A 16,146-nucleotide genomic window follows, 5' to 3' on the forward strand; every position below is an offset into this window, starting at 1 on the left:
GATGATGTAGCTTCACAGATCCTGAAAATAAGGACTTATACAGGTTTCTGAGTTTTGTCATGATCCCCATGGTATGAACAGTGTCCTCTTCCAGCACGAAGCAGTTTGGAATGAGCGACGTCCTAATTCCCATCTTGTTTATAAATCTTTGTTTTCATTTAAATGGGGTTGTTTATAATTAGCTAGTGATCACAGCCAATCTCTTTTTTAATGGTAAAAAGGGAAATTATGGTATGGGTATTGTTTTTCATTTATTGATACAAATTCAAGGTCAATTTTGTGATGTGTATATTTCTCCTCTTGATTAAGTATTGTGCTTATACTGATCTTTTAAAACATAATGCATAATTGAATACAGACTATAGAAAGTTACTTATAATAGAATTTATAGTTAGGTAAGTTAGGTTTTCTAGATATACGGAAATATATTTGAGATAGATAAACAGTCTTCAAACCTCTCAAAGACCTTCAGAAAATGGCACTTAAAATGGTTTAGGGTTTTTCTTGACAATGAGAAATGTCCGCTCCTGGCAGCACCAATTACGTCTGAGAGGAAGATGGGCATCGAAGAAACTCGTTATGGAGTTTGCTTTCAACATGGCAAGATTAGCCATTTGGGCTAGAAACTGCTCTTGCCTAGACTGTTTGACTTGCTGTATAAACTGGACATGCAGGACCCACAGGAAAGTGACTACTGAACTCAGTCTTATAGGGTTCCTGCTTCATGGAAGAGTCTACGAGACTTTCTGCAGGACACAGAGAAATGACTGACAGACTGCCAATGCAGATGGACAATTTTAAAATTTCCTGCTTTGCTGAGAAGTGTTACAGACACATTGTGGCCTATGGGCTGAAGATGGATGCCTCAACGTTACAGAGGAACTTCAGGTGACTGTCCAGGCAGTAAGATGTCTCTGTCAATCCTAGTGTTTATATATTATCCTTCTGTGGTCTTTGATGGAGTTGAAGACAGATAGTTATAATTATAGTTTTCCTTAGTTATGATAAGAGATAAGATAAATATAGGACTTTGGACTCACAAGAATGAGATAGATGATATTTTCTTTAAATCTTACTAAATGTTGAGAGACAAAATATTGTAACTGTGTTCTTACTTGATAACTGTTCTTTTATATATAATTTGACTATGTTAAAGTTAAGACCTTTCTTTTTGTTTAGACAGAAAAGAGGAGATGATGTGGGAAGTCCTGTGATTATGTCAATAAAGCACTGTTGGGCCAATAGGAATCTAGATAGATGGGACTAGGAATCCAGGAGAACTCTGGGAAGGAGAAACACAGAGAGTCAAGATGTAACGCCATGGGGTAGGAAGCCTGGAACTATTCTCCGGTAAGAGAAATACTTAGATTAACAATTATGGGATAAATACTTAAGTCAGAGCTAGCCAGTAAGCAACAAGCAAGGCCAACAGCTTCATAATTAATATAGCCTCCAGTGTGTTTTTTTGGGACTGATGCGGCTCTAGAACCAGGCTGGCTGGGAAGGCTTCTCTCAAGAAAAAGGCTTCCTTTACAGCTGTCCACTCTCTCCATACCTCTTCAATATTGTACTTGAAGTTCTAGCCAGAGCAATATGACAACAAAAGGAGATCAAGGGGATACAAATTGGAAAGGAAGAGGACAATCTTTCACTATTTGCAGATGATATGATAGTTTACATAAGTGACTCAAAAAACTCTACCAGGGAATTCCTACAGCTGATAAATACATTCAGCAAAGTGGCAGGCTACAAGATCAACTCAAGAAAAATAGTACCCCTACTATATACAGATGATAAAAAGGGCCGAGCAAGAAATCAGAGAAATGTCACCCTTTACAATAGCCACAAATGACATAGAATACCTTGGGGTAATGCTAACCAAACAAGTGAATGACCTGTATCACAACAACTTTTAGTCTTTAAAAAAGAAATTAAAGAAGACACTAGAAAATGGAAAGATCTCCCATGGTTTTAGATAGGTAAAATCAACGTAGTGAAAATGGCAATCTTGAAAAAAAGCAATCTACAGATTCAATGTAATTCCATTAAAATCCCAGCACAATTCTTCACAGACCTTGAAAGAACAATTCTCAAATTTATATGAAAAAGCAAAGGACCCAGGACAGCCAAAACAACCCTATTCAACAAAGCGATGTCTGGAGGCATTGCCATCCCTGATTTCAAGCTCTATTATAGAGCTATAGTCCTGAAAACAGCTTGATATTGACACAAAAAATTGACAGGTAGACCAATAGAATCGTATTAAACATACCAACATTAACCCATACACATATGAACATCTGATCTTTGACAAATAAGCTAAAAATATGCAATGGAAAAAGAAAGCATCTTAAACAAATGGAGCTGAGAGAACTGGATGCTGGCATTTAGAAGAATGCAAACACATCCATGTCTATAACCATGCAAAATTTAAGTCCAAATGGATCAAGGACTTCAACATAAATGCAGCCATACTGAACCTCTTAGGAGAGAAATGAATTGGTACAGGATACTGCTTCCTGAACATAATATCATCAGTAGCACAGACACTGATGTCAACAATTAATACATGGGACCTCCTGAAACTGAGAAGCTTCTGTAAGGCAAAGGACACAGCCAACAAGACAAAAAAAAGCTACCCACAGAATGGACAGAATGGGAAAAGATATTCACTGACCCCACATCTGACAGAGGGCTGATCTCTAAAATTTACAAAGAACTCAAGAAGCAAGTCTCCAAAACACCAAAGGATTCAATTAAAAAGTGGGCTACAGAACTAACAGAACTAAATAGAGAATTCTCAATAGAGGAGTCTAAAATCGCTGAGAGGCACTTAAGAAAGTGCTCAATATCCCTAGCCATCAGGGAAATGCAAATCAAAACAACTCTGGGATATCATCTTACTCCTGTCAGAATGGCTAAAATAAAAAACACCAATGACAGTTTATACTGGAGAGGATATGGAGAAAGGGGAACACTCCTCCTCCGCTGCTGGTGGGGGTGCCAACTCGTAGAGCTGCTTTGGGAATCAGTATGGAGATTCCTCAGGAAAATGGGAATCAGCCTACCACAAGACTCAGCAATTCCACTTTTAGGCATATACCCAAAAGATGCAAATTCATACAACAAGGATATCTGTTCCACTATATTCATAGCAGCTTTATTTGTAATAGCCAGAACCTGAAAGCAACCTTGATGCCCCTCAACTGAAGAATGTATAGAGAAAATGTGGTACATTTACACAATGGAGTACTATTCAGCAGGGAAAAAAAACAATGGTATCTTGAAATTTGTAGGCAAATGAACGGCCCTAGAAGAAACCATCCTGAGTAAGGTAACCTAGTCAAAAAAAGAGAAACATGGTATGTACTCACTCACATGAATTTTAGACATGAATCAGGGGAGTGCCAGCCTGCAATCCCACTGCCAGAGAGTGTGGGAAACAGAACCTTCAACCAATGACTGATGGAAGCAGAGGCAGACACCAATAGCTAAACACTGAGCTGAACTCAAGGAACCCAGTGACAGAGAGGGAGGACTGATGAGCTCAAGGAAGTATTTCAATCAAGATTCTGCTGCTGCTGCTGCTGCTGTTGCTGCTGCAGTTGAATGTTGTACAGGGAAAGTGTAAACTATTCTGATTAAATACCTGCCTTTGAGGGGTATATGTGATATAGACATTTCATTTAAGGTTGAGCACTCCATAGCAAGCTCTATGTAAGTTTCTGCAAGTATCACATTTCCTAGTCACTTTTCAGCCAAATCAAATCCTATGACCAATTAAATTAAAATTGAAAGTAATAGACTCCAGTTTTTAAAAAATCGTACTTATTAATATATACTAAATGTGAAGATTAATGGGATTCATGTGAATTCTTGTGTGTGACTATATCATGGATAAACCATGTTTCTATCCTTTATTTTCTCTTTGCTTCCTTCTCTACCTACCAAACCCAACCTAGTTCCTTAGAGTCCCTCTCTTACTTTGAGTAGATCTCTGTCTGAATGGAGAACTACTGAATTAAATTAACATTTTAAGGAGGACTGAGATAAAAGGAATGTGTGTGTGATACTCTAGCCCATATGTGAAGAATTATTTTGCATACTAGCTATTGGGATGTTATGGGTAAACATTCATGGAGGTAAGGGAGGCAGTTGTGTTATAATTCATCTTTTCTCCTTTCTGCTATATTGATCTCTCAAATGAGACCTTCGTTTATGAATCCCATTTCTCATTTCTTTTGCCTGTTTAATCTTTTGCAAAGTTTTATCATTTTTCATTCATATATCTTTCCTCATTCATTCATTCACATCAACTCAAATATAACAAGTACTTGATCTCCTTGTACTTTCTACATTAGGATCTCTGAGCTGGGAAGCAGTAATGTGTGTTTAACCAGCGTCTACATTATCCTTACAGAAACCCAATGCTGGGAGCCCATATTCTAAAGAATGCTTACAATGATGACTATATGAAAAGTTAAATCATTCTCTGGTGTCTCTATATATGTATTTTCACTGACACAACTTCAGTCTATAGATCAAGTGGCAACAACATGTAATTTCTCTTCTTCACTTCTATTCTGTTGATTTGCTCCTCTACCCAGGAAGAGTCTTTTGAGCCATGACTTCATCTTGGCCATATAGATGTCACCTTTCTTATTAAGGCATGTGAACAAGTAATCATAATCCAGAGTAAACATGTCATTAAATCTCCATCAGGCTTTGAAGCCCAGATGAAGAAGAATTTGACAACTCTGCCTGAGGCAAATCAGCAACGTTCACAGAAAATGATTGTTCAACCTGGGTCAGGAAGACGGGGTCAGACATCCAACCAGCAGAAAGCAACTTGGCAATGTAAGGTTTAGCGCAGCAGTTCTCAACCTGTGGGTCAAGATCCATTGGGGAGTGGAATGGCACTTTCACGGGGGGTCACCTAAGACCATCACAAAAGAATATATTTAAATTATGATTCATAACAGTAGCAAACTTATGGTTATGAAGTAGCAACAAAATTATTTTATAGTTGGGAATCATCACCACATAAGGAAGTGTTAGTAAAGAGTCACAGTATTAGGAAGATTGAGAACCATTGGTTTAGAGTCACAAAAGAGCACTTGCAGGCTCTGGAAACAGCTAACCCCTCAAACTTCAAGGTGTGTCAATGCAGGAATATATACGATGGGGAGTCTGTATCTCTGAAATATGGTAAAAACAAGAAAATGTTTTAATAAGGATTCTGCTGCAGTTGAATTTTGCAGAGGGAAAGTAAAAAAATTCAGTCTGTGCTTATCCTTTTCCACCACTGGATCTTTCAGTGAAACCTGTCAGCCTCTGAGATCAATATTTCTGTTTCTTCTCCTTAGCCTGTCTTCCAGATCCTCTTATCAGGATTCTTCAAATAGGGCTTGTATCTTTCTTAGCTCACACCTGTCAGTGTTTGCAATGGAGGTAAGAGAACATAGCAAAAATTGGGCAAAACACTCAGAGGTGCATTTCTTGACTCTGGATGTTCACAGTGGGAATGTGAGTGTATACATGTGTGCACATGTGCATATGTGAACAAATGAGAGGAGGAAGCACCCTGACAGTGACATACAAGACTGACTTTTAGAACAGGACGTTCACTTAAAAATCACCTGACTCTTTCCTTTTTCTTATAGGTAATGAAACAGTGACCTGTAGTTGTCAACATTTTTTCTGAGTCATAAAGCAATAATCACATTTGTAGAAAATGTGTGGTAATTATTAATAGTTGTTTCCAAAATCAACTGCCAATTAGAAACTTCCCAGAAAAGCTCAAGTTGGTTACTATCCTCTGCTCAGACTGAGAACAAGCAGAATAATCCCAGAGAAAAGCCAAAGCTACCCAAGAGTGGGATAATAAGCAGGTTAAGGAAACAGTGATAATAACAGTTATTCATTAGATCCAGGTCCAAATTTGGCATCTGAATCAATTAATTTTCCTTTCTGTGGCAAAATCACTTGAGAAAACAAACTTAAAGAATATCAAATTCCTTTTCAGTTTCTGGTTTCCCAGTCTACAGTCTGTGGTCAATGGCCCCATGATGGTGGAAGTACATGGCAGTGGAGGCTGTTGATCTCAAGGTAGCTGGAAAGACAGAGACTACAGACAATGTATACCTTTTAATTAATGCCCCAGTTACCTGCCCCCTTTCAGCTAAGCTTTACCTCCTTATTTCTGCTCTCCCCAAAGTGCCACCATGATGTGAATCCAGCATTGGATTATCTATTGAACATGACAGAGCTCTCATGATCTAGTAATCTCTCAATGACTGAATCTATCAACTGGACACCAATACTTCAATATATGAGTCTTTGAGGAAGAGTACTTTATATCCAAACAATAAAAGAAGTCTGTAACTGATAGAACAAAGATCAGAATCTAAGGCTAATCTAATTGTTTAAGCAAACTAGTTTTATAAAGATTCCTAGACAACACCTCTCTGAATAATCAAGAGAGGTCTGACAACCACAATATAGGCTAAAAACAAAGAAAAAAACAGGTACTTTGTCTGTGATGGATTAGGAGTATTCTTGCTCCATTGTTAATACTTGCAAAAGGCAAAACAGGGATTCATTGTTCATCAGACTAATACCAGGATTAATGGCTTTTGGCATTGTTGGATCTAGAAGCTCCAAAGAATGTCATTTGCAATCTCTCTCCATTTCTCAGATCTGCTTTATTCTCACATGGGTACTTCCCTATCCTCGCAAAAATAGGTACTAATGACTTGGGGCTTGCATACTATCTTCTTAGCAACCATGGAAGAATAAGAATAATTCCTTCCAAATTCTCAAGACCAAATCTCCTGACCTAACTGTGTCAAATTATAGGACTTTCATCAAGTCACTCACTGCAAAATTAAGGACTCTGATGAGCCAGACCAAATTCATGCGGCCAAACCCAATCCTAATGTATGTGGAACATCTCCTGAGAATAAACTGAGTAACCTCCAAGGGAAAAGCTATGCCTACTAGAGCTTCAGGGTCAGACGCAAATCAATAAAAATCACAAAACAATAGGTATTCTCCACAGATAGATTCAAATAAGGATCCATAAAGGCAGGACTGAGACCTGAAACTGATTATTTTCTTGAGTGCAGGTACAGTGTTTACATGCTATCTTCTGTTATTCTCAAGAAAGATCCCAGGCTATATTACCTTTAGGTATTCTCTGAGCCATAGACTCTGACACCCTGTATCTGAAATTCTAGCCCCAGGAAATGCTGCTTTTCCCTTGTAGCAGAGTGTTACTGTTTTACCATTGTCCATTCTGTCTTCTTAACAATGCAGTTTCTATTAGACAATTTCCAGATTCCCTTGCAGCTATGTATAAGCAGAAACTTTATTTTGAAGGTGATAGAGCCATCTTCTCAAACTCCAACCTGTGTGTTTCTGAGCCATTTTTAAGAAAGAAATAAAACTATCTTTTATTTATGTTGCTCTAATTTGCGTTTTTTTGTGTGTATCAACTTAGCCAATGAAACATTCTAGTAATTTCCCAAGGTGCCCGTTATTACACTCCCTTGACCCAATAATCACCATTCTATCATTTCCTGATATTCTAAATCACTGACACATTCCACATCTAAACTTATGTATGAACCATATCTCAGAGACCTGACTCAGTGGTTTCATCTTCCAAATGCCCACTATAAGTGCCAAAGTCTATAATGATCATATAGTACTAGAGTAGGAAACAGAATACAGACATCTCTTCAACTTATTTATGGAATAAGTTATTACTTCAAGAGACAGTACTTCCAAGCTTTATGATATTATCTTTATGATACTAAGACATCAGGGATCAGCTGGGAACATATTAAATCTCTTTTCAACACAAAGGAAAAGTGAGACCACCACCACTACCACCAGAAGAATCGACTGAAAACTAGTGCTCTCTTCTGAAACTTTTACACACCGTGATGTAATGAAGTGGATTTACTGGTGGAGATTAAAGGGTTTGAAAACTAAAAGAAAGAGAAGGGTGTGGGGTGGGGGAAGAAAGAGAACAGAGGAGTGAGAAGGTACCCTGAGAAGATGGTCTGTAATTTCCATCAGGTTCTCAAAAAGAGGTTTGCACCCTTAAGTCCTGATCAGTAATTATAAATAGAATTCCTTGGGTGGGCCTGGCAGTGTGCACTTTTGGTCTCAGCACTCAGAAGATGGAATAAAGCAGATCTATGTGAGTTAAAGTCAGTCTGTTCTACACTGTGTGTTCTAGACAATCCATGCCTACATAGTGAGATTCTGTCAAACAAACAAACAAATAAATAAATAAATGGAATTTCAGAGCTCAAGAGCAAACACTGTCATTTCTTCACTGAATGTAAATTATTTCCTTTCTGCTTCTGTTTTCTTGCCTGAAAGGTGGAAAAGAGAGTCTGACCATTCCTCTGGGAAGTAAGTGGGGCCACACAAATGAAAACATTTGTTTTACTGCCTAAAATGCACATTTTCTAATGTACTATGGACCTTCTGACACAGGGAATTGATTCATTTCCAGGACAGACACCTATTAGGAATGAGGATCTTTCTGCTTTATATTCCTGGTCAGCTCACAAAAGTCAGAACGTTATAACCAGCTACCATCCACCTCTGTCCCTCTGCCTTAGCTTGGTCCTTCCAGTTTCATACTCATTAAACATTCAACTTTTAAAGTTTTCGCCAAACTAAATCTCTCAGATTATGTCCATTGTGAGCATTTTACAGATGTTCGTTGTTTTTTTTTAACACAATTACAAAGAAAATGAAACCATAATTACAGTTTTTCTCATTTAAGCTACCTTATCCTCAATGATCACATCTCTTCAATGGTAATAATAGTAATACCCACTTTATGGAATCATTCATACTTTTCAAGAATGTATAAACTCTACACACTACATATTTCAGACACAATATTTGACACTGGTAACATTACAGGAAGGAGAATAGACAAGAAGCCTTGCCCCATGATTATGGAGAGAAAAATTTTTTCTGTGTAAAATGCCTTGTAATTGATAGCTCCTGCCATGGGTATCATCTTTGGTGCTCATAGAGTTGCTGTAGCCATGCCTACTGTCATTCCTACTTTTATTACTGCTGCTACTGTAGTCACTGTCCAGAGCATCTGCTACCATCACCACTGCTACAGCCACTGTTACAGTTATAACACAACTTGTAAATTCATGAATTAGGATCTGAACCCAAGTCTGATTATTTTTCATGAGCCAGGCATGGTGATAAAATACAATCCCAATGTAGGTTGTCTTTTACTATTGCCCGAGTGAATTCTTCAAGCCTTTGTTTTTTGTTTATCCAACACTACAATTCACCTCAGTCAGGTCATGTCCTAATCTAGACACTGGGTACAAGGTGTGTGCCAACATTGTCTGGCTTAGACACTGGGTATAAATAATAATAAGTTAAGTTTGCTTGCATTAAGAAGGGCAAATCTAAGGCAAGAGACAAAAGAATCATCAAAGAAACAGTATTCAGTGATGAGATTTCCATGGGACATTTAGGGCATGGAAATGGTAGACTGGTAAGTGCAATTCTGAGGTGCTTCTAGGTTTTTGCATCCAAGACCAGACATGCAATGACCGTTTCTGGAGGAAAACAGTAATCAGAGGCCTCCTTCAACTAGATGAAGGCAGAATTTGGTCAAGCTTCTAGTCATTTTCTCACTAGGAAAAACACATTCAGAAAAGGCAGGAAAGTAAACACCTACCTAAGAAGATGTCTCTTCTTCACAGACAGCAGACACAAGGCAGTCTTCTGTTTGGTTTGTGTACCCAACAAAGAATCACTTCAGGCTTGCATAGCACCCAGTCATGTCTGGGTGCTGTCCTGCAAGACCTACAGGAAACAATTCTACATACCCTAGCTTCAGGTGTCCTGTGAGGCCCAAATGTGACAGTCTTGTATCTTGTATGCTTGACTCTAGCCTGGGGACATACATCAAAGACTATTAACAGACTAGAGACCTGGAGAGCCGTGCCTTACAAACATCTTTCATGGAAAACAAATTTATGGAGAGCAACTCCAGAGGTTGGGGAGCTCAGACCTCAGCAACTGTATCTGTTTCAATACCTTGAAAAACCAGTGACGTTGGATTATGAGAAAAAGAACAAATCTGTCTTCATTCTTTCTGTGAAGTAGCTGGAAATTTAAAAAAAAGTATGATTAAAAAAAACAGGGTTGTTTTGGCTGTTTATGTTGTTACAAGGCAACGTCTGGAGGCATCACCATCCCTGACCTCAAGCTCTATTATAGAGCTATAGTCCTGAAAACAGCTTGGTATTGGCACAAAAATAGACAGGTAGACCAATGGAATCGAATTGAAAATCCGGGTATTATCCCACACACGTACGAACATCTGATCTTTGACAAAGAAGCTAAAAATATACAATGGAATAAAGAAAGCATCTTCAACAAATGGTGCTGGCATAATTGGAGACTGGCATGTAGAAGAATGCGGTCGAACCATGTTTATCACCATGCACAAAACTTAAGTCCAAATGGATCAAAGACCTCAACATAAATCCAGCCACACTGAACCTCTTAGAAGAGAAAGTGGGTGGTACCCTTGAACGAATTGGTATAGGAGACAGCTTCCTGAACATAACACCAGTAGCCCAGACAGTGAGATCAACAATTAATAAATGGGACCTACTGAAACTGAGATGCTTCTGTAAGGCAAAGGACACAGTCAGCAAGACAAAAAGGCAGCCCACAGAATGGGAAAAAATATTCACTAATCCCACATCTGACAGAGGGTTGATCTCCAAAATTTACAAAGAACTCAAGAAGCAAGTCTCCAAAACAGCAAAGGACCCAATTAAAAAGTGGGCTGCAGAACTAAATAGAGAGTTTCCAATAGAGGAGTCTAAAATGGCTGAGAGGCACTTGAGAAAGTGCTCAACATCCTTAGCCATCCGGGAAATGCAAATAAAAACAATTCTGAGATACCATCTCACTCCTGTCAGAATGGCTAAAATCAAAAACACCAATGACAATTTATGCTGGAGAGGATGTAGTGAAAGGGGGACACTCCTCCATTGCTGGTGGGAGTGCCAACTGGTTCAGCCACTTTGGAAATCAGTATGGAGATTCCTCAGAAAAATGGGAATAAACCTACCACAAGACCCAGCAACTCCACTCTTAGGCATATATCCAAAAGATGCCCATTCATACAACAAAGATGTATGTTCCACTATGTTCATAGCAGCTTTATTTGTAATAGCCAGAACTTGGAAGCAACCTAGATGTCCCTCACCCGAAGAGTGGATAGAGAAAATGTGGTACATCTACACAATGGAGTACTATTCAGCAGAAAAAAAATAACGGAATCATGAGATTCGCAGGCAAATGGATGACACTCGAAGAAACCATCCTGAGTGAGGTAACCCAGTCACAAAAAGAGAAACATGGCATGTACTCTCTCATATATGGATTTTAGACATAGATCTGGGGAGTGCCAGCCTACAATCCTATGGCCAGAGAGTCTGGGAAACAGAAACTTCGTTTAGTGGCTAATCGAAGAAGAGGCAGACTCCCTTGGTTAAGTACTGAGCTGAACTCAAGAAAGCCAGTAACAGAGAGGGAGGACTGGTGATCAAAGGGATTAAGGCTGGGCTGGTTTAACCCCCAGAAACAGCTGACTAGACAAAGGTTAACTCTTGAAACCCAGGCATCAGCCTGGGAATCCAGCATGGGACTGATCAATACCCCCTGAATTTGGGTGTCAGTGAGGAGGCCTAGGGAATCTATTGAGCCTTGGGCAGCAGATCAGTACCCATCCCAAGTATACACACGGACTTTGGACTCCCATAGAACAATGTGAGGTGCACTCTCACCCTGAACTCTTGGGGAAGGGTTTAGGCCCTGCCCTATATGAAATGACAGACTATGGACACCCCCATGGAGGGCCTCACCCTCCCTGGGGGAATGAGGGGATAACGGGGGGGGGGGGTTGGGGGGAGGGCACAGGAGGAGGGGAGGGAATGGGAGAGGGACCTGGAACTGACTTGTGAAGCAACCTCATTTCTTATCTAAATTTAAACTGGAAAATAAAAAAAAGGAAAAAAAAAAACAACATAAAAACTCATACCTTTTCTCTAGATATAACTGGTTGACATGCAGCTAAAATCAACTACCAGAAAGAATGTACTTTGTTTTGGTCACTAACAAGCATAGGGACATCTTTTCAAATTTAGATAATTTGACTCCGAGTGTACTTAATCCAAGAGCTCAGATGGTGTTTTCAGAAATCTCACAATGGTGGCCTATCTTCATCTACGTTAGACCTGTTTGAGATGAGCCCTGATAAAACAGCTATTTGTATCTCCAGAGAGTTGTTGTTTTCTTTGGAAGTCCATAGTCAGAGGGTTCTGTCCCCTTGAGTTCAGAAAAAGGCTTATCAGGTCTGAATGTTCTGGAGGAGTGGAGGAAACTGTTCCAAAAAGAAAATGCCTGGTAGATTTATTTGTGTTTTTGTTGTTTTACTTTGACAAAAAAAAGAAAATGGATCATAAACAAAATCGATAGCTTACACTCTAATGAAGCCCACATCCTGCTAGGATGGTTCTAAGTCAGTTGTTCTGAACCAAGGTTGGTTTTGCTTTCCATCCCCAGGGAAATGGCCATTGTCTGAAGCCAATTTCAGTTGTCACAATTGAAAGACAGCATTTAGAGAGTGTGACATCCATTTTAAGTGCCTAACTGTAAACAGTGCACAGTGCAACAGACTGTTACACCTAAGACCACTAAGTTGTCCTGGACTATAGGATTTCCTCCATCAGAGAAGGTGGCCAGGCAAGGACCACCTGTCAACACATCTGGCAACGCTGTAAAAAGATGTCAAGAGTGGATAGAGGAGGTGATGGAGATGTCAAGCATGAGGAGTTGAGTTTGAATCCCCAGAACAAACATAAAAAAAGACTGGGAAAGTTGGTCTATGCTTTTACCCTTCCTGAAAGGGAAGATGAGTGAAGCAGGAAGATTCTTGAAGGTCACTGACTAGCCAGTCTAGCCAAATTGATGAAATTCAGGTACAGTGAGGAAATACCTCTGAAAATAAAGACGGAGAACAAGCCAGGAAAAGATATTTCTGACCTACACACAAGCACACACACATACCATGAATCTATATTTACATATGCACACAGCTATACTAACAAAGTCACACACTATATACACAAACAATACAACAAACACATACATCAAAAAATAACCTTCCAATGAGAACACAGACCACCTCAGAACTTCCTACCTCTTAACTCTTCTTTAAATGTGTATAAACTGTAAGAATTCTCTTCCAGATTATATATAATTCTTTTAGAAAACTCCAAAATGTCTCCATATCTCTCTAACAACAAAGCATCATCTGTCACTATTTAAGCTGCATGCTCTCCTTCTGTTTCTACCCAGGCAAATCTAAAAGGAAGTGTTCTGCTGGCCAGTCTGTGGAATCACTGACTTATCCGTAGTCTAAGTTTCTACTAGTCCTGGCACCTTATTACTATAGATACTCATTCCTTAAAAAGCCAGAATGATTTGGGGTCAAAAGTCTAACCAAAAGAGTCTTCAAGCCCAAGAATCCATTCATTAATTTTCTCATCAGTCCATTAATGTAAAAAATAAATTACTAATTCTTGAATATTTTAACTGATATTAAAGTGGGTATAAAACTAAATATATATCGTAATTACAAAATGGCAACATTGGCATTTTGATAACATTGTGTTAAAATATGCTCTGGAATCCCAGGTTATATGTAGTCTTCTGAGTCACCTGTGTTTCAAGAAAGGTATCCTTGGAAGCCATACTTAAGATAGGAGATTGTAATAGTTATGAGGGGGAGGCAGCAAGCATGAGAAAAAGCTCCAAAGTTAGAGTCCAGTAACAAGCATCTTCCAGTTTCTAAGTCAGCACATCCTTGGATGGGCTGGGAGTAGAGGGTGCTGGGGTTCCTGGATCTCATGGAGCTGCCTGGAAATCTAGCTTGGGGCCTGACCCGTCTGGCTTGACATTTCTATCTCTCCAAAAGTGAATAATTTCCTACTCACTTCTGGGGTGACATATTTTTCTCCAAAACCATGATCTGTAAAATTTGATGTCTCAAGCAGCAATTCCCCCAGAAGGCAAGAAGACATGTTCTGAGCCCAGTCTGGAAGATATGTGTTTCTGTCTTTTGCCAGGAGAGCCGGGCCAAGCCCAGACACCACAATTGCCAAAGACATTTGGGATGTAATTGAGAGTGTGAAAGACATTGGGTTCTGGTAATGGATGAGCTTACACCTCTGGTATCTTCAGGATAAAAATAACACAGATTGCTAGGAAGAAGGTTAACCTAACTGAAATGGGGGCCTGCACATTATACAGTCATCATACATCATACCAGATAGCTGATAAGTCACATCTTTTCTTCTTTGGCCTTGAATTCTGGCACTGCTCTCATCCCCAGCCATGCAGAAGTTATTGTTTTCCTTAAACCCACCATATTGCTTCTTTTAAAAATTTTATTGTATGTATGGTGTGTACCTGCATCTGCAGAAATGTGCACAAATGATGTACATGTGGAAGTCAGAGGAGAACTTGCAAGAATTGGTTCTCTCCTTCCACCATGTGAGTCTGAGGGATTCCAAACTTAGATTCTCAGGCTTGGTTACTAACTCATTGAGGCACCTTGCCAATCTACCATTTTGTCTTTCTTTATACCTATTCAGGGAATGTTAGAATATAATTTTATGGCTTTAGCAGGCCAAGAGTACAATATGCAAATTGACTTTGTAGTTCAACTTAAATCCTAAAAAGGCATATTTTGCATCATCATCCATGGTACATTACTTCTGGAAGTCTTTATTACAAAACAGCACATTTGTTTAAATTGTTCATTTAAGGTTGGTGGTGTAGCTCAATGACAAAGCATTTACATTGCATAACTAAAGCCCTAGATTCTTTCCTAGAACTAAAAACACAAACTGTCCATCATTCCTGATAGACTAAGAATTCAATAAATATCACACAATAAATATGTGTGTGTGTGTGTGTGTGTACAATCATGTGTATCTCCACCCTTACTGTGTCTCTAGCATTAATAAGTTAACTTGTTATGTCTAATTCCATATTTTCAGTTTTATGAGATTTTTTTCTCTTTCATTGAAGTAGAAAAATTATGGAAAGTCACAAATTTACATGTTATCCTTGCACAGTGCCCATGTTAATCTTCTTTGTTTCATTTCAATTTTTGCATATGTGCTGCCAAACTTAGCACACTATTACACATTTTCAAGACACATTTGCAAAATAGATGAGTGAATGAATGAATGAAGCTGTGAAAGAGCCTCAATGTCTAAATGAGCCTACATCATCATCTAGACCCCGAGATAGAAAGTCCAAGCTAGGACTCACTTAACAACCAAGCCTCCTTACTTTTGTATACTCCAGTTAACTTTCCAACAATATTGTTTCATGGTTGCTAGAAAAACATCCCCAGGGAAGTATTGTGGGGTTTGTTTTAGATGCAGAATGGGGTATGTTGCATCTAAGAACCAGGAATTTGAGTACTCTAAAAGTGTAAAATTAAGACCCTAAAATGATCGTACAATGTACCCATTTCCATCCACATGGAGCCTCATTGAAAATCATTCATCTAACTCTCTAATTCACTTGGTCTTTTTTTCTCATGACTTTACCATTTCTCATTTGTACCGAGCAGAAATCTCTGGGCCTCTTACATGAGGAAAACATCTACAGTCCTATCACTTTTGTTAACCACTCCAAAAAAGTCAATATTGCCCAAAGTCAAAGGCATACAGAACCGTTTAGAATCTTCCAGATCAACCCTGACTTCATTTTATGCCCAAACCTCTGACCATGTGACAACAAAACATGCTTATATGAGTGTAATTCCCAAAGCAGAAGTAACCAGAGTTGTATTCTTCATAGTTCTTCAGTGATACAGAACCAGGGAGAAATATAATGCTAACTCACTCAGCCTTTCCACTCAGAGGTCTTCTGACATTCAAAGCTTACCTGATCCATCTAACTCAACTCAGGACTCCCACACCCCCGGTGATTGCACTATGCTTGTGACTGCTTAGCCACATGTCCTTGACCTCTTTCTCACCGCACATA

At 39.0% G+C, this 16,146-nt stretch overlaps 1 non-coding gene across 1 annotated transcript; it reads right to left on the reverse strand.

Annotated features, from left to right (window-relative positions):
* Positions 1-15,176: 15,176 nt before the first annotated feature.
* LOC121135540 lies at positions 15,177-15,283 on the reverse strand. The gene has a single exon (XR_005872644.1). It is a non-coding gene; the product is annotated as a U6 spliceosomal RNA (small nuclear RNA).
* Positions 15,284-16,146: the final 863 nt, after the last annotated feature.

This window comes from Mesocricetus auratus, unplaced genomic scaffold, assembly GCF_017639785.1.
Source record: "Mesocricetus auratus isolate SY011 unplaced genomic scaffold, BCM_Maur_2.0 Super-Scaffold_4256, whole genome shotgun sequence".
NCBI classification, from domain to species: Eukaryota; Metazoa; Chordata; class Mammalia; order Rodentia; family Cricetidae; genus Mesocricetus; species Mesocricetus auratus.